General features: G+C 43.8%; 1 protein-coding gene across 18 annotated transcripts in view; it reads right to left on the reverse strand.

Moving 5' to 3' along the window:
- The window catches only part of ralgps2 (Ral GEF with PH domain and SH3 binding motif 2), a 911087-nt gene that overhangs the window by 732399 nt on the left and 160208 nt on the right, over positions 1 to 18480 (reverse strand). The window lies entirely within an intron of this gene.

Below are 18480 nucleotides of genomic sequence, written 5' to 3' on the forward strand. Positions count from 1 at the left end.
CGACTCTCTCTCTCTCTGAGTCTACGATTTAACGGTGAAGGGATGGCCAGTACATGGCGAACCACTGTTGCCAGCATTCTCGCAAAGAAGAGAACAGCTGTCAGTGTGCCGAGGAACCTTGATGTGTGGATCCAGAGTGGTGATTCCACCCAAACTCCAGGATAAAGTGCTAAAGGAGCTTCACGAGGGGCATCTGGGTGGAGTGAAAATGAAGAACCTAGCCAGAGCGTTTGTATGGTGGCCAGGTATCGATGGAGACATCGAAGAAATTACCAAGAGCTGTCTAGGATGCCAGAAGGTCCAAAACGCCCCACCACAAGCCCCTCTACATCCATGGGAGTGGCCCTCATCTCCATGGCAAAGGGTACATATCGACTTTGCTGGTCCATTTATGGACTCCATGTTCTTAATCGCGGTTGATGCACACTCCAAGTGGCCGGAGGTAATAAAGATGTCCTCCACCACCACGGAAAAAACCATCATAGTATTAAGGACCATATTTGCCAGGAATGGGCTGCCTGAACAGATCTGTTCTGATAATGGACCGCAATTTGTGTCCGAAGAATTCAGGAAGTTCTTTAAAAAACTTCACGTCCGCCCCATACCATCCCGCCACCAATGGATTAGCTGAAAGGTTTGTCCAGACCTTCAAGAAGGCCATAAAGGCCATGGGTAATGAAGACATAAATCTACAACATAAGGTATTTAACTTCTTGTTTGCGTACAGGAATGCAACACGTGGTTACAAACCAAACTCCCGCCATGATGTTTTTCAATAGAAGACTAAGATGCCGGCTGGATTTGATCAAGCCAAACATCAGAAGGGACGTAGAGAACCGGCAATTTCAAGGCATGAATGAAAGGCCAACTAGAACCTTCCAGATAGGTCAACAAGTTTTGGCCCGGGACTACCGTACCGAGAAATGGCAGCCTGGAACTATTTGCACACAACTAGGACCGCTGATGTATACCGTGGACATTGGAGAAAGCATAATAAGGCACCATGCTGACCAGATCATAGAGTCATCCGAAAAGGGACAACCTACACCACAACTCTATACACCTAATGATGAAGCAGAGATACCCATAGTATCTACCTCCGATCCGGTGATACTGGAACCAGATGAACCCGACACTGGCATTCAAGCCGAATCGACCTTGCCAAAAGAACCTACTACACCACCGAAAACTACTACACCACCGAGGCGTTATCCGGACCGAGTCAGGAAGCCTCCAGAGAGACTGACTTATAATTGATTAACTGCAGCAAATGTGTAGATTATTGTTCTTGTAAACATGTTAATTAATGATTACTTAAAATGTTATGTACTAATTATCTAAAAGGGGAGGAATTGTAGTGTATGTACCTTTAAGAGCCCCTGTGTACTGTAATACTGGTAGTGACCACTCGGGTATATAAGCCTATATAGCGTCTTGTATCTTTTAGTTCACCTCCAGACTTTGTTCAGTAAACACCTGTTAAACCAACTCCTGCATTCCGTGTCTCCCTTTAACACACGGATACAACATCCCTAATTGCCCTCAAGAAGGTGGTGGCTTGCTAGGCCATTTCGGAGGGCAGTTAAGAGTCAACCACATTGTTGTGGGTCTGGAGTCACAAAAAGGCCAGACCGGGTAAGAACGGCAGATTTCCTTCCCTGAAGGACATTAGTGAACCAGATGGTTTTTTACGACAATCCGCTAGTTTCATGGTCACCATTACTGATTAGAAATGCTGCCCTTGTATATATGGGACCTTGTTAAAGAAAACAGCCATCCTAAATGGCAGTCCAGTGCCCCAGTTGAACAGTACTTTTTTTTTGCAAGATCCGTAGTATAATGTTGCTGATCTTGCTGAAAAGCTTACCCAAAATCTCCCATCTCTGTCCATACATCACCCCACTGCTGTTCAAACCGTCATTCAGGCATTAGTCATCTCCTGAGGTCACTTTCCCCATACCCTTCTTCCAAGCTCCACCCTAAATAAATTCCAATGCCTGCAGCCCATCCCGCAGTGTCCAACTCACCGATCATACTAGTTCTTGCCAGCCCTGACCCTCAGCGCTTTAACTTCTAAGTCCCTAACCTCACCTACAAATTGCACAATGGTCTCAATGCACCCTTCCTGCACAACCTCTCCTAGCTCTGCGTCCTGTTCACAACTTTGCTATCTCCCTCCCTACATTCTACCATTGTGGCAAAGCCTTCAGCCAGCTCGTCCCTCCAACCTCCCCACACACCTCACCCTCCATCCCCCAACTGTGGAATTCTCTCACCAAACCTCTCTATGTTTCAACATCCATCGCCATCCTGAAAAGTATCCTTAAAACCTACCTCTTGAATCACATCTTCTGTTACCTCGCCTCATTTTTATCCTGCTCCTGTTTGACTGTGAGATGCCTTGGGACATTTTGCTATATTAAAAACACTAAAGAAATCTAAATAGTTTGTGTTGACCTGGGATCACACTGACATTTGAAATACCATTACAGAAGGGTGATCATGTGCCACGAGTCACAAACTCGAATGTAAGTGATTTTTTTAAAATTTTTTTTTTTACTTAAAGCACCAACAGCTTTGTAAAGGATTAGCAGGTCTAAGCGATTCAATATGTACGGCAGCTAGGAGAAATACAACCATATTGCAACATTTATAACACTTCTGGTTTCCATGTGTCAGGCTACAGGAGCCGCACAATCTTTTCATTTTTTAGTAACAGTAAGGTCAATACTTCGCAGTCAGTAGAACTTTCACCACCAGTGAATAGATACGTGTGAATGCACGAGTGGTGGTCTGCTTCTTCCCAGTCAACATGGATGCGAGTAGACACTATAATCACAGCTGCCACTGTTAAATGTATTCCAACACTTCTTCAGTTGGTGCTATACACAGTCTCCTCCCATGACTTCTAATTCACTTTTTTCAAATTTACAGGATAATCTGAATCTTTTAGCCATAAAAACATCTCCTGTGTGAATTTTTTGGGAAGGCAAAGAATTTTTGAATTAGTGTAACAGGCACTAGCTGCCTGAAGAATGGAAGCATGCAGGAGACAAGTGCTTGCTATCTTGGTTACTCGGCATCACCTGTCTTAGGCTAGACTGAATCATAACCTTGTTGCTGTATTTTTCTCCACACCAAATCGTAACTATCTTTAAAGCCCTTTTTTAAATGTCTTGCTTTCCCTTCTTTTTGATCTTTCTGAATCACAGCCATGTGAGAGAGTAACCAGAATGCAGCTTCCAGATCTCTATCAATGCAGCTCTGTGTCTGGCGACTTGATGTCGGAGAGCAGCCAAGGACGCTTTCCTGATATTTTTCAGCCACCCCTCCTTCACCTGAGAGCACACGTTTCTATCTTCTGTTCCCGCACCATCTTTCGGCCCTGCCCATCAATTGGCACAGCTGAGATTACAATTGGCCTTGTGGAAAAAAGCAAAGCATTACCTTGTGCAGTACAAAACCACACAGACCAGGAGGGCCTTGGTTCAAGTCCGTATTGATTTAGCGCTGATCTGGGTAAAAGTTGGGGTGCAACAACTGGTCTCAGCGACTGTAGGCTAAGGAATAAAATGCATGCTTAGTTCCGAATCTTGATTGCTGTCCAGTAATCCCTGATGGAAAGTGAACCCACGTGTCCATGAGCAGAAGGGGCTTGGCTCTGATGTTGCATGCAGTGGAATTGCCTGGCAAGATTCATGCATGAAGAATTGCCACTCAGGTTAGTTAACAGTGGGTGACCAAGAAACATGGAACCATATCTGGGCAAGAGTTAGTGCCTTCAGGAGAGGAGGAGCAAAAATTGGAAAAAAAAAATTAAGACGCAAAACGTGGTGCTCACACTTTTGAGGTGCAAAACCTTGAACCAACCAATATTTTCATTAATCGCAAGAAGTTATAAATTTGTTTTTAAGAGAGCTGGAATGGCGTCAGTGAATTTGCATCATGTGCATCAAACTGCTTCAGTGATTTTTAAAATATTTTCCCCATATCTGGGCACGAAATACGCTTCTAACCAAACACATATGTTGAATGTACCTACATATGTCCGCTAGGAGGCAGCAATTACACATTATTGTGCGTGTTGCACTCCCACAAATAAAATATCATACAACAAAACAGCAGACGGTTTTACTGAACAGTACAAAAATTAACTTCAGCCTTTTTGAATGTGCAAAACAAAATAAATAAGTACAACTGAAAACATTTTAGGGAAATGCAACCACTTTTCACTCCAATAAAGTTCTTGCCTCTGCTATGGCAGTTTAAAAAAATTGTCTTGTAAGCCAGTTCAACTGAGTACACAGTGTGTCGCTGCATGGAATTGATGATCATGCTGGCTGATTGATTTACAAAACCATAGGTCAAGTCCTTCAACTAACCAATCCAGTCCTCAATTCTCTGCTGCAGTGTACGCATATGCATCTTACTGCTTTCAATTATAACTTTCAAAATGTCAGAGAAAAAGATGGTTCACAAGGGAATACCAAAATAGCCCACGATATCTCTTCTCAAGTGCCAGCCCTCGAATCTCTGTCTGCAAAGACATTGAGACAGCAATGCGAGCAAGGCAAACAAATCAAATTCATCCTTTGAGATGCTCACTGAAGAATGTTCTGATTTTTATAAAATCACACATAAAAGCTTTGAAAAGCAATGAAAACATCAGATTAAATGTAAATAAGAGTCAATAATCTCAATAACTGCACTGATTTTGTCTCAATCTGGACAGCATCAAGAAAAAAAATCTGAATTTAATGAGAAACCCTAGTGTCAGGCCATAGTACAGAAAACCAGCAAGATTGAACAAATCTGGAGAAGGCAAGAAAAATAAATAAGTAGTAATTAGATGACACCAATCTTGGCTTTTAAAATCATGCAAATTGTGGGGAAGATTGATGGAAGTAAGGAGTTTCACAGTTTGCAGGTCCTGAGAAAGAGTGAGAGTAGAAAATGGTTCAATGCCGTGAGAAAGGAGGAGGGAAAAACTGATGACAATTTTTGGGTCTGCTTAGATATTCTCCCAGGTTCAGTGGAATTGGTCACTCCCATAAGCAGAACCCAAAGTTCTTGCATTCCGAAGTTTGCCCAAAGTGCCCAATATCTAAATATATGGTAGCATAACCCAGCAGTGTAACAATAGCACCCCTTGCTATTCTTAACTGGATATCAAGTCCTGAACACGTGTTCTTAAATGTTTGTCTCCAACCTATCAGTGAGCAGACTGGTTTAACACATTAATCAGACAAGGCTAGATAAGAATGCTCAGCTTCTTTTGTTTTACAGACAGCAAATGAACATATAGATATAGTTGTAACAAATCTTACTTACTCCAACTTAACTTCAACTCCTTCCTCATGAACAACAGAAATAATAAAGCATGCTGCGCTGTTCCCGTTAGTGAGCTAAATATATTTGCTTTCAGTGGGACTCCTGTTTGAGTCAGAGCAAGGCTTCTTCTGGGCCTGATTGCTTCTCAACTTAAGCTAAGCTGCTTAGGCCTTCACCTCCCAACGTGTAGCTGAGGAGGATGTTCAACCTTGGTGAACTTCCTTTAAAAGCACCACCTTAACATAATATCCAACTCCTTTATAGAGCAAAATGGTCAAAAAGCTCAAAATGTGACAACCTATATTACCTTCAGTTTTTTTTTTGCCACTTCCAATTTTCTTCCAGCTAACTCAGCAGAGACCAGAGGTCAAACCTGGAGTCTTCCTAATCTCCAATCTTCATGGAACACACTGGGCTATGGATTGATATGCTGAGCCATTGGGAGCTGAACTTTAAAAAAAAATACACCGACAGGGGAGGCTGGAATCCCAGTCTGATTGAGTTTTATTTTTTGTCTACATAGCAACAGTGAATACATTTCAAAAGTAAATCTTCGGTTATGGGGCACTTTGGGAGATCTTAAGAATGTGATGAAAGCAAGTTTCTTTGTGGTTTGTGACAGGTTTTCTGCTGCACAGGTTTAAATGAACAATGTTTGGAAAAAATTGAAGTCAGTGTTCATTTTGGCAATGCCAATAAACCATCCAAGTAAAACAGTGAAGTAATATTTTGGCTTTTGGTATATTTCTGCAATATAAAAGGAACCACAAGATTGCTGTCATGAGGTGCTTTGGGCTACAAGTAGTCATACCCAGGTTCCACTTTCAATGTCCCAAAATGAATGAGCCACAATAGGCAAGATGACAAGTGCCTCATTAAAAATGAGCTTAAAAAAGCAACACTTGCAATAAATACCTAGTAACCTGAGAAAGTCTGTAAACACCTCCCTGCATCAAGCTCAATATTAACAATGAAGGCAGCCTGGGAAAAGGTCGGATGTCCACCCTCTTGTCTATAAATGCAGGGTGTGCATGAGTGAGAGAATGAGAGTGAGAGTACAATGTAAAAATGTGTGGACTTAAATATAATACTAAAAAAAAAAAAAATTAGCAAAAAATCCACTTTTTCCCTCTAATTTTTTTCCGTGTGCGTGGCCCTTTTAACTAGCTGCGCAGTCCATTCAAATTTCCGCGCACGTGCTGTTTCTTCCAAGCAAAAGCCAGTGACCGGCGCCTGTGCGGGACCTCCAGTCCGCTGCGCAGCCGCGCAGCTCAGCGGGAACGTTGCTCACCACCCCACCCGAAAGTCATGTAATCGCCTGGGTGGGGCAACCAAACAGTCAACAATGGTACCAATATTTTACAATTGGAAATGTTTAATTACACAGATTTTTAAATTTCCCACCCACAAGGATTAAGTTTTAAAACCCAGGTAAGATGGTTTCTGTTGCTGTTGGTTCCATCAGAGTTAGCTGATCTGGGCCAGATGGATGATAAGAATGATTCAAGTAGTTTCAGCATTCCTGAGGTTTCAGAGAGGGTGGGGCGTGGGTAAGTGGATGTGGGGAGTGACAAAAAAAAAAATCAGTTGATCATTATCCAGTGACCCCTACTTAAAAATGTGCATTTGTGGTGTCAGGCGAGGACAAAACTCTTTCCAAGGGTTGCTAATGAAACTCAGCACATCTAAATGCAGACAACCAACAGTCGTTCAATTTATGGTTGAAGCCGTCAATAAGAGCGACAGCTTTTTTTTTACAGGAATATAAGTGAACAGTTCTTGGCAACAATAATAGGACCTGTCCATCAAGAATGCCTGCCTTGCAAGTCAGAAATTACTGCAACCAATACTGTACTCCAATATTAAAAATGACAGTTAAGGGCATTTATAATATGTACAACACAGTTGCTACTAGGCTCATTAAACACAACAGGGTCAACACACAACAGTCAGCATTCTAGCTGATCCGAAAGGTTAACAATGGTTGTGAATCACTAAAACCAGTTTTTAATCGATTTCCACTGAAACAGTCCAGGATTTTTTCTAATACAAAAGCTAAATATGCGGATGTTGGAAATCTGAAACAAAAACAGAAAATGCTGGAAATACTCAGGTCAGGCAGCATCTGTGGAGAGAGAAACAGAGTTAACGTTTCAGGTCGATGACCCTTTGTCAGAACTGGAAAAAGCTGGAGATGGAACAGGTTTTTAAGCACCATCATCCCTTTTGTCTCTTAATCTCTCCTGCCTTCCATCCTAATCACAGACCTTCCCTTTTGTTCGTTCCTCCCCTCCCCCTTTCCCTGCCCCTGCACTTGCTTAAAAACCTGTTCCATCTCCAGCTTTTTCCAGTTCTGACGAAGGGTCATCGACCTGAAACGTTAACTCTGTTTCTCTCTCCACAAATGCTGCCTGATCTGCTGAGTATTTCCAGCATTTTCTGTTTTTGTTTCAGGATTTTTTCTAGTTGGTAGCTGTGTAAACAGGGATTTTCTCTCGGTTCTGACCTGGAAAATAAATTCTCTCTGGTATTCACGGGTCCTGAGATGCGTATACTTTGCATTACTGTTGTAATATATTATATGCATGTTGCATGAAGACATTTACATGGTGCACAGTACGTACATCACTTCATGTGCGCAATGCATTCCAGGATCCAATTTTCAGCGCCAAATTATTGGAGGGAGGTAACTTGAGGCAAGTTCTTTAGGCACTTAGAAGACGTGTACTTGCGTACTTGAAGGAAACTCATTTCATATGATTGAGAGTATGTGTTTGATTAACAAGAGGGTACAAATGATCCTTGATGGCATATGCAGGGTTGCTATGAATTAATTACTTACAAAATTTAACAATGGCTTTCAAACAAATTTTCAAGCAGAATCTTTAAATAATGATAAGCTTGTTATTTATATCATGCAATATGAAAATTATCAGTGACCACAAGGGCTCCCTGGAGATGAAAATCCAGTGTGAAGTTATTTAGCTGCACAAGTTAGTGACGTAAGTGAGTCTAAAATTAACAAGTCTCGAGCAAGAAATTGTACGCAGGCTCATTTGGGCTGTCCATAAAAGCACTGTATGTAACTAATCGTCTGTTGTCAGTTATCTTAACTGGGACTTTTGTTAGTCTCCTGCTTAGTTTGTTGCCTTTTAATGTTCTTCAAAACAAGAAGTGTTTTTGTTTTACTGATTTTCTCTGAACTTAGCCTGATTTTTTTATCCCCAATTTTTTTCCCCATTCAGATTTTCTCCTGGTGTTTGACGCGCAAAATAAAATAAAAAATACTCAAAAGACCCGGGTTTTTAAATCAGCCAAATAAACTGTACTTAATGATCCCTAACAGTGGTACAGCAAACTCCTGTTGCCACTACAGGCTGAGAAAATGAGTTTCGTACTAAAGGAAGCAGATCTAATCTTAAACAAGGATAAACCACTGTACAATTACGGAGTAATTTCACTCTTGGTGAGGAGTACAGGTAAGTTTGTCTCTATCTGTACAAAAGAGACTCTTCCAACCTTTAGTAGTTACAGGCAACAAGACAAATAACAAACAACAGCAAGCAATTAAAAAACGTGAAAGGGAAACAAAGAAAGTACTTCATGTGTCAGATAGCAACTAACACCAAACATTATGTTTGATCAAAATCCTCCAAACAACTCTACATAAGGGGGGCATTGCACACTGGAGCTGAAATAAATTTAACTAAGTCAAGCCAAAATGATTCCACGTAAATGGATATCGAAATGTGTTCACTGTGTTAACACTGACACAAATTATGTTCTGCCTCCAATCATCATACATCTTTGAGAGTCAGGCACATTACCTCTGTTAGCACCATAATTGGACTGTGCTACACAATGGGATTGATGGTTCTTTCTGTATAATGGCTGACAATAAATGGGAACACATAAATTGTACCCCCTGAATATTGATACTAGGTCTATGACTGGCTCAAAAAAACAGTACTTGTGACAAAATTGTCACCGATGTAATATTTTATCCTCGCAAATATATCTCAAGGGACAATCGGCAATTTATATAACATTATGGAAAGCAACCCTATTGCAGGTCAAGAACTGGTTAGCTATCAGCTGCGCCATGGAGAGGTAATTCCAAATCAGTATTACTTCGGCATTTAATCACAAAGAGAAGTCAAAATTAGATAAGCAAGAGTCACCTGGAATCAATTACAAGCCAGTATTATGAAAAGCCTGAGAATGCGTAATCTGCACACCTTTGTTAGGCACTTATTGCACACTGGTGGAGAGCAATAGAAACCAATATAAAATGTTTTTATCTTAGTTGATCTAATCTTGCAAACTGCCAAATTTATGAAACAGAATGTAAATGACTATTTCCTGAAGATAACAAGCTTTGTTCACAGAAATACATTTTCAATATGAAGAACGCAAAGTACAAGCAATCAAGAAAAATAATTGGATCGTCACGCAGCTTTAAATAAGAGCACTTTATCACTGGCATACTGTCTGGATTTCATTGAAAAAATTCCAAGCAATTTACCTGAGAAAACGCAGATTTTTTCATTATTAAAGTCAAGAAGTCACAGCTCAAGGGAGTCAGTGATGGAAAACTCAGCTGGGAAGATTTGAACCTTTGAAATTCTAAAGGAAATAATGTCCCTTTGGAACTTGTCCTCAGAATTTCAGCAATGTGTTTAGCATTGGCTTTGTACGTATGGAATGTCAGCTGAAAGTTACCAGACATCACTGTACATAAAATGTGCAACACACACTGTACCTGCCATAAAATCCAAGTCCCCAAAAAAGTTCCGCATTTTCACTTCGATTCCGCTCCGTGTAATTTTGAATGCAACATGAAAAGCACAATCGTTTTTGATCAAGAATTGGACAGTAGCCCATGCAAATATAGATTGTCATAATATTGTACAATTCTATTCATCTAGCATCTTCCAGAAAATTTATTACACCCAGTTTGAAGAGACTGTAATGCAACTATAAGTTTTCACATTGAATTGTCATGACAATTGTGCATCAATCTTCAAAACATGAAGATGCAAAGATCCCATCTTTCACCACTCGATAACCTCAATGAGGTTATTCACACAGTAGAATGCGGCAATGCTTCTTAGAAAGTATTCATCGTGTTAGCATTACAAACTCTTTCACAATTTTCAAACACACTTCAGCAAATTCTAATGTCTGCCAGCACAGTTACATCAGCTTATCTTGTACAATGATGTATTAATAGGAGGATTCACACACTTTATATAGATGCAAGTTGTTGTCACAAGCTGATGTTCACCTTCGGAATCAATTCTGTTTAGTTCAACTTGGATAAGCAAATCCTATTGACTGAATCTCACCAAATACTTAAAATACTTTTCTGCTGTACAATTAGCAAAATTTCTGCATGTCGCTTCAAAATAATAGGAATATTGTTCAATGTATCTTAATCCGAGTTACTGCTAACTGATGCTTACTATGTGTTTTGTTCCCTGCTGTATCCATTCGGAGAAAGTTGCTCCCAAATTCATTTTGAAGAGCTCCACTCCACTCAATGCTAACTGTGGCGAGTTCAACCCAATTTCTGCTGTCCTACTTAAGTACATCAAATACACAGCTGGCGCATGCGTTTTATGAAGATTACTGCTGCAAAAGCAGGTCAGAAAAGATATCTCCCAGAACGCTTTACTGACCGACAGTATTTCATTATATCTGAAGCACTTTGAGATACTTCCGAGATGTGTTCAGGCCAACATAAATGTTTGTCTTTGTTTGATTAACAAATGCAACCGCACAGGAACAAAGTATACCTTGATAAGATTACTTGCTGTGGACACACTACACTATGCAAAGGAAGCATAATACTGGCCAGCAAAATTTTTGAGATGTTTATTTAAAAACGTATACTTATCTCATCCTGCAGAAAATATCTCAGAATCTGTATTTATCACACGGGATTGTGGGTACATGGCAATTGCAAGTCACTTCCACCACTTCCATTGTATTCTAAATTAGAAATTGTCTTATTACTTCTGGCAAATAAAATGCATTATCTACTGCTTTAAATTATGATTATCCTGAACCAGGGCAAATTCTTTAAGGTTTTATTATCCTGCAATTATACAATGATGAATGGTGGAAGGTGCAAAGCAGCAAACTAGAATGCAGGGACGGTAGCACAGAGGTAATGTTACTGGGCTAGTAGTCCAGAGGCCTGGACTAATGATCCAGAGATGAGAGTTCAAATCCCGCCACGGCAGCTGGGGAATTTAAATTCAGTTAATTAAATAAATCTGGAACAAAAAGCTAGCATCAGTAATGGTAGCCATGAAAATATCAGATTGTCATAAAAACCCATGTCCTTTAGGGAAGGAAACCTGCTGTCCTTACCTGGTCTGGCCTATATGTGACTCCAGACCCACAGCAATGTGGTTGACTCTTAACTGCCCTCTGAAATGGCCTAGCACTCAGTTGTAACAAACCGCTACGCAACACAATAATAAAACCGGACGAACCACCAAGCATCGACTTTGGCACCAGCTACAGACACGGCAACACCCAGCCCAGTCGACTCTGCTAGGTCCTGTAGTGTATGTAACCGTTCCACCTTTAAGAGAACTATTTTAAGGGTTGCACTACTTTATCTTGGCTGCTGTATACTGTAATACCGGTGGTGACCACACCAGTATATAAGTGCTGTGTAATGATTTATTGGGCAGTTCCGCCCTGACCTTCGACTAGTAAAGACCTGTTAAATTTTACTCTTGTCGTCTGTGTAGTAATTCTCAATACAACACACAGACTTAACAGTGGCGACGAGTACGATCTTACCCTGCGGCAGAGATACATCCAAGGCAGTTTAACAGGCGTCGAGAGGAGGCATCCGCCCTCATCATTCTGCTGAGAGAAGACTCGGGTCTGCAGAGCAAAGGAAGAATTCTGACACGAAGCCTTCCATCAGCAACAGGCAGTGATCATCCCTTCTAGCACGGTGGTGGGTAAGCCGATCAGCGACGAGCAGCAAGTCGGCCACGTTGGCTGTGAAATAGGGGAGGGAAGATCGGAGGATATAAGGGCGGAGAACTCGACCACGGCCAGGGAAAAGAGCCGGACAAAAGTCGGGGCCAGAGGCGCAGAGACTGGGGCAGCGTAAGGCACGGAAGCCGCGGTGAATGCAAACGCAGCCGGGGTGAGAGACCGGGCTGCAAGACGCAACAGCGTCGAGAGCAAGCTCGACCGCGACCGGTGAAAAAGGCCGGGCAGCTACCGAGGCCGCGAGGCGCTGCGACCGGGACAGCGAAAGGCGCGTGAGAAAAAAAAAACCCGCGGAGAACTCAGCCGCAGCCGGGGGGAAAGGACCGGACTGCAAGAGGGGCTGGGAGGCACGATTCGAGAACCGCTGGGGAGGGCGAACGCAGCAATACGGCAATCGCCATTACAGCCAGCGGGGGAAGAAAGGCAAACGCGGGAGGCCGCCATTTTCGTGGGCGGGGAAGAAGACAAGCGCGGGAAAGCGCCATTTAAAAAAAAAAAGTTAAAGAAAAATTTCTTTTTGTTTTCTCAAGAAGATTGCGAGAATGCTGGCAACAGTGGCTCGCCATGTGCTGGCCATCCCTTCACCATTAAATCGTAGACTCGTGAGAGAGTCGGGTCATTTCTCGTTTCCTTTTCAATGTTAGAATTTGTTACTGGTAGATATTCCACTATGGTTGAGTGGAACATCTCCACTGGGTCCACTGTAGGCGCCTCTTCTACCGTTGGCAACGGTAGGCGCGATAAACCGTCAGCATTCCCATGCTGTTTTGATCCTTTGTATTCTATGTCATATTGGTGTGCCCCTAGGAAAAGGGACCACCTCTGTAGCCGTTGCGCTGTCATAATGGAAACGCCCTTTTTAGGGTTGAATATGGATACCAACGGCTGGTGGTCTGTCAGCAGTGTAAACTTCTTGCCCTGCAGGTAATGATTGAACTTCTTTACTCCCCACACAAGGCTGAGAGCCTCCCTATCTATCTGAGCATAGTTGCGCTCAGCGGAGGTCAATGATTTGGATGCAAATGCGACTGGCCTTTCCGAGCCATTTGGCAACTTGTGTGAGAGTACTGCTCCAATACCATAAGGGGAAGCATCACAAGCTAGACGAATAGGTAGCGTTGGGTTGAAGTGAGCCAACACTTCCTCTGAGGTGATCAATGCCTTGCTTTTGCGAAAGGCCTTCTTACAGTCCTCGCTCCACTTCCATGGTACTTCTTTCTGCAACAGAGCATTCAGCGGGTGCAGCACCGTGGATAGATTTGGCAGAAACATATGGTAATAGTTAATCAACCCTAGGAACGACCTCAACTGAGATACATTTTCCGGAGCGGGAGCCTTCACAACAGCTTCGATCTTGTCAGGTGACTTGTGCAGCCCCTCCTGGTCAATGACATGACCACAGTACGAGATCCGTTTCTGAAAGAACTCACATTTCTGGCGATTAACTCGAAGGCCATATTCCTTCAACCTGGTGAGCACCAGTTTCAAATTTGCGAAGTGTTCCTCATCGTCTTCTCCTGTAATCAGGATATCGTCCAAGTAACATTGAGTGCTTGGAATTCCCTGTAATACCTGCTCCATGGCCCTCTGCCAAATTGCTGGAGCCGAAGCCACTCCAAAAACCAGTCTATTATATCGATACAAGCCTCTGTGCGTGTTGATTGTGAGATACTGGCGCGACTCTTCCTCAACTTCCATCTGTAAGTACGCTTGCGCCAGGTCTATCTTGGTGAAGTGTTTCCCGCCAGACAATGAAGCAAAGATATCCTCAATCCGCGGAAGCGGATATTGCACCGTGTGAAGCACCGGATTAACTGTGATCTTGAAGTCTCCACAGATGCGGACCTTCCCCGGTTCCCCTGGCTTGTTACTCGATGAACGCTTCATGACGGGAACAATGGGCGTGGCCCACTCACTCTAGTCTACCTTAGACAGTACTCCTGAACGTTCAAGCCCTTCCAGTTCAGCTTCCACAGCAGGTCGCATCGCATAAGGTACCGGTCTGGCTTTGAAAAATTTTGGGTTTACATGTTCTGCAATCTTGATTTTTGCCTTAATTCCTCTCAGTGTTCCCAGTCCCTGTTGGAACACCTCTTTAGCCTCATCCAATATTCTGGACAATCGTTCAGGTTTGACATCTTTCTTTCCGGAATCTACCGTTATTGCGTTTAGGGAGTGCCAGTCCTACGATTTAACGGTGAAGGGATGGTCAGCACATGGCGAGCCACTGTTGCCAGCATTCTCGCAAAGAAGAGAACAGCTGTCAGTGTGCCGAGGAACCTTGATGTGTGGATCCAGAGTGGTGATTCCACCCAAACTTCAGCATAAAGTGCTAAAAGGAGCTTCACGAGGGGCATCTGGGTGGAGTGAAAATGAAGAACCTAGCCAGAGCGTTTGTGTGGTGGCCAGGTATCGATGGAAACATCGAAGAAATGACCAAGAGCTGTCTAGGATGCCAGAAGGTCCAAAACGCCCCACCACAAGCCCCTCTACATCCATGGGAGTGGCCCTCAACTCCATGGCAAAGGGTACATATCGACTTTGCTGGTCCATTTATGGACTCAATGTTCTTAATCGCGGTGGATGCACACTCCAAGTGGCCGGAGGTAATAAAGATGTCCTCCACCACCACGGAAAAAACCATCATAGTATTAAGGACCATATTTGCTAGGAATGGGCTGCCGGAACAGATCTGTTCTGATAATGGACTGCAATTTGTGTCCGAAGAATTCAGGAAGTTCTTAAAAATCAATGGGGTTAAACACTACACGTCCGCCCCATACCATCCCGCCACCAATGGATTAGCTGAAAGGTTTGTCCAGACCTTCAAGAAGGCCATAAAGGCCATGGTTAATGAAGACATAAATCTACAACATAAGGTAGATAACTTCTTGTTGGCGTACAGGAATGCGACACATGCGGTCACAAACCAAACTCCCGCCATGATGTTTTTCAATAGAAGACTAAGATGCCGGCTGGATTTGATCAAGCCAAACATCAGAAGGGACGTAGAGAACCGGCAATTTCAAGGCATGAATGAAAGGCCAACTAGAACCTTCCAGATAGGTCAACAAGTTTTGGCCCGGGACTACCGTACCGAGAAATGGCAGCCTGGAACTATTTGCACACGACTAGGACCGCTGATGTATACCGTGGACATTGGTGAAAGCATAATAAGGCGCCATGTTGACCAGATCATAGAGTCATCCGAAAAGGGCCAACCTACTCCACAACTCTATGCGCCTAATGATGAAGCAGAGGTACCCATAGTATCTACCTCCGATCCGGTAATACTGGAATCAGATGAACCCGACACTGGCATTCAAGCCGAATCGACCTTGCCAAAAGAACCTACTACACCACCGAAAACTACTACACCACCGAGGCGTTATCCGGACCGAGTCAGGAAGCCTCCAGAGAGACTGAATCTGTGAACTGTGTTTACATGAAGTTGTGTATATATGTTATGATGTTATGTTTAATGAGGAATATATACTGTTAAGCTAAAAAGGGAGGATTGTAGTGTATGTAACCGTTCCACCTTTAAGAGAACTATTTTAAGGGTTGCACTACTTTATCTTGGCTGCTGTATACTGTAATACCGGTGGTGACCACACCAGTATATAAGTGCTGTGTAATGATTTATTGGGCAGTTCCGCCCTGACCTTCGACTAGTAAAGACCTGTTAAATTTTACTCTTGTGGTCTGTGTAGTAATTCTCAATACAACACACAGACTTAACAGGTACAACATCTAGGGACTTGTGCTGTCCCACAGACTAGTCAAGCAACAGCCTGACATAGTCATACTCGCAGAATCATACCTTTCAGCCAATGTCCCAAACTCCTCCATCACCATACCCACCAGGGGTGGTGGCACAGTGGTATACAGTCAGGAAGGAGTGGCCCTGGGAGTTCTCACCATTGACTCTGGACCCCATGAAGTCTCATTGCTTCAGGTCAAGTATGGGCAAGGAAACCTCCTGCTGACTACCACCTACTGCCCTCCCTCAGCTGATGAATCAGTCCTCCTCCATGTTGAACACCATTGGAAGAAACACTGAGGGAGTAGCAAGGGCACAGAACGTACTCTGGGTGGGGGCCTCTGGGTTGATCACCAAGAGTGGCTCGGTAGAACCACAACTGACTAAGCCCTGAAGGACATAGCTGCCAGTCTGGGCCTGCGACAAGTGCTGAGAGAACCAACACGAGGGGAAAAACCTACTTGACCTCATCCTCACCAATCTACCTGTCGCAGATGCATCTGTCCATGACAGCATTGGTAGCAGTGACCAGCACAATCATTGTGGAAACGAAGTTCCGTCTTCACACTGAGGACACCCTCCATGGTGTTGTGTGGCACTACCACCGTGCTAAATGGGATAGATTCAGAACAGATCTAGCAGCTCAAAACTGGGCATCCATGAGGCGCTGTGGGCCATCAGCATCGGCAGAATTGTATTCCACCACAATCTGTAACCTCATGGCCCAGCTCATCCCTCACTCTACCATTACCATCAAGCCAGGGAACCAACAAGGTTCAATAAGGAGTGTAGAAGAGCATGTCAGGAGCAGCACCAGGCGTAGCTAAAAATGTGCCAACCTGGGAAAGCTGCAACACAGGACTACATGCATGCTAAAAAGCGGAAGCAGCATGCTATAGACAGAGCTAAGCCATGCCACAATCAACGGATCAGATCAAAGCTCTGCAGTCCTGCCACATCCAGTCGTGAATGTTGGTGGACCATTAAACAACTGGAGGAGTCTCCATGAATATCCCCATTCCCAGCACTCGATTGCAAAAGACAAAGCTGAAGCGTTTGCAACTATCTTCAGCCAGAAGTGTCGAGTGGAGGATCCATATCAGCCTCCTGCTGAGGTCTGCATCATCACAGAAGCCAGTCTTAAGCCAATTTGATTCACTCCACGTGATATCAAGAAACGGCTGAGCGCACTGGTTACAGCAAAGGCTAAGGGCCCCAACAACATCCCAGCTGTCATGAAGACTTGTGCTCCAGAACTAGCCGCGCCTCAAGCCAAGCTGTTCCAGTACAGCTACAACACTGGCATCTGTCCGACAATGTGGAAAACTGCCCAGGTATGTCGTGTCCACAAAAAGCAGGACAAATCCAATCGGGCCAATTACCGCCCCATCAGTCTACTCTCAATCATCAGCAAAGTAATGGAAGGCATCATCGACAGTGCTTTCAAGCGGCACTTACTCACCGATAACCTGCTCACTGAAGCCCAGTTTGGGTTCTGCCAAGACAACTAGGCTCCCGACCTCATTACAGCCTTGGTCCAAACATGGATAAAGGAGCTGAATTCCAGAGGTGAAGCGAGAGTGACTGCACCTGACATCAAGGCAGCATTTGACCGAGTGTGGCATCAAGGAGCCCTAGTAAAACTGAAGTCAATGGGAATCGGGAGGAAAATTCTTCACTGGCTGGAGTCACACCTAGCACAAAGGAAGATGGTTGTGGCGGTTGAAGGTCAATCATCACAGCCCCAGGACATCGCTGCAGCAGTTCCTCAGGGCAGTGTCCTCGGCCCAACCATCTTCAGCTGCTTCATCAACGACCTTCCCTCCAACACAAGGACAGAAGTGGGGATGTTCACTGATGATTGCAGAGTGTTCAGTGCCATTCACAACTCCTCAGATAATGAAGCAGTTCAGGCTTGGGCTGATAAGTGGCAAGTAACATTTGCGCCACACAAGTGCCAGGCAATGACTATCTCCAACAAGAGAGCCAACCACCGCCCCATGACATTCAACGGCATTACCATCGCCGAATCGCCCACCAACAACATCCTGGGGTCACCATTAACCAGAAACTTAACTAGACCACCCACATAAATACTGTGGCAACAAGAGCAGATCAGAGGCTAGGTATTCTGCATTGAGTGTCTCACCTCCTGACTCCCCAAAGCCTTTCCACCATCTACAAGGCACAAGTCAGGAGTGTAATGGAATACTCTCCACTTGCCTGGATGAATGCAGCTCCAACAACACTCAAGAAGCTCAACACCATCCAGGACAAAGCAGCCCGCTTGATTGGCACCCCATCCACCACCTTAAACATTCACTCCCTCCACCACTGGCATACCGTGGCTGCAATGTGTACCA

Source organism: Somniosus microcephalus, chromosome 3 (assembly GCF_052327205.1).
Source record: "Somniosus microcephalus isolate GS21.2 chromosome 3, FLI_Smic_1.0, whole genome shotgun sequence".
In the NCBI taxonomy this organism is placed as follows: domain Eukaryota; kingdom Metazoa; phylum Chordata; class Chondrichthyes; order Squaliformes; family Somniosidae; genus Somniosus; species Somniosus microcephalus.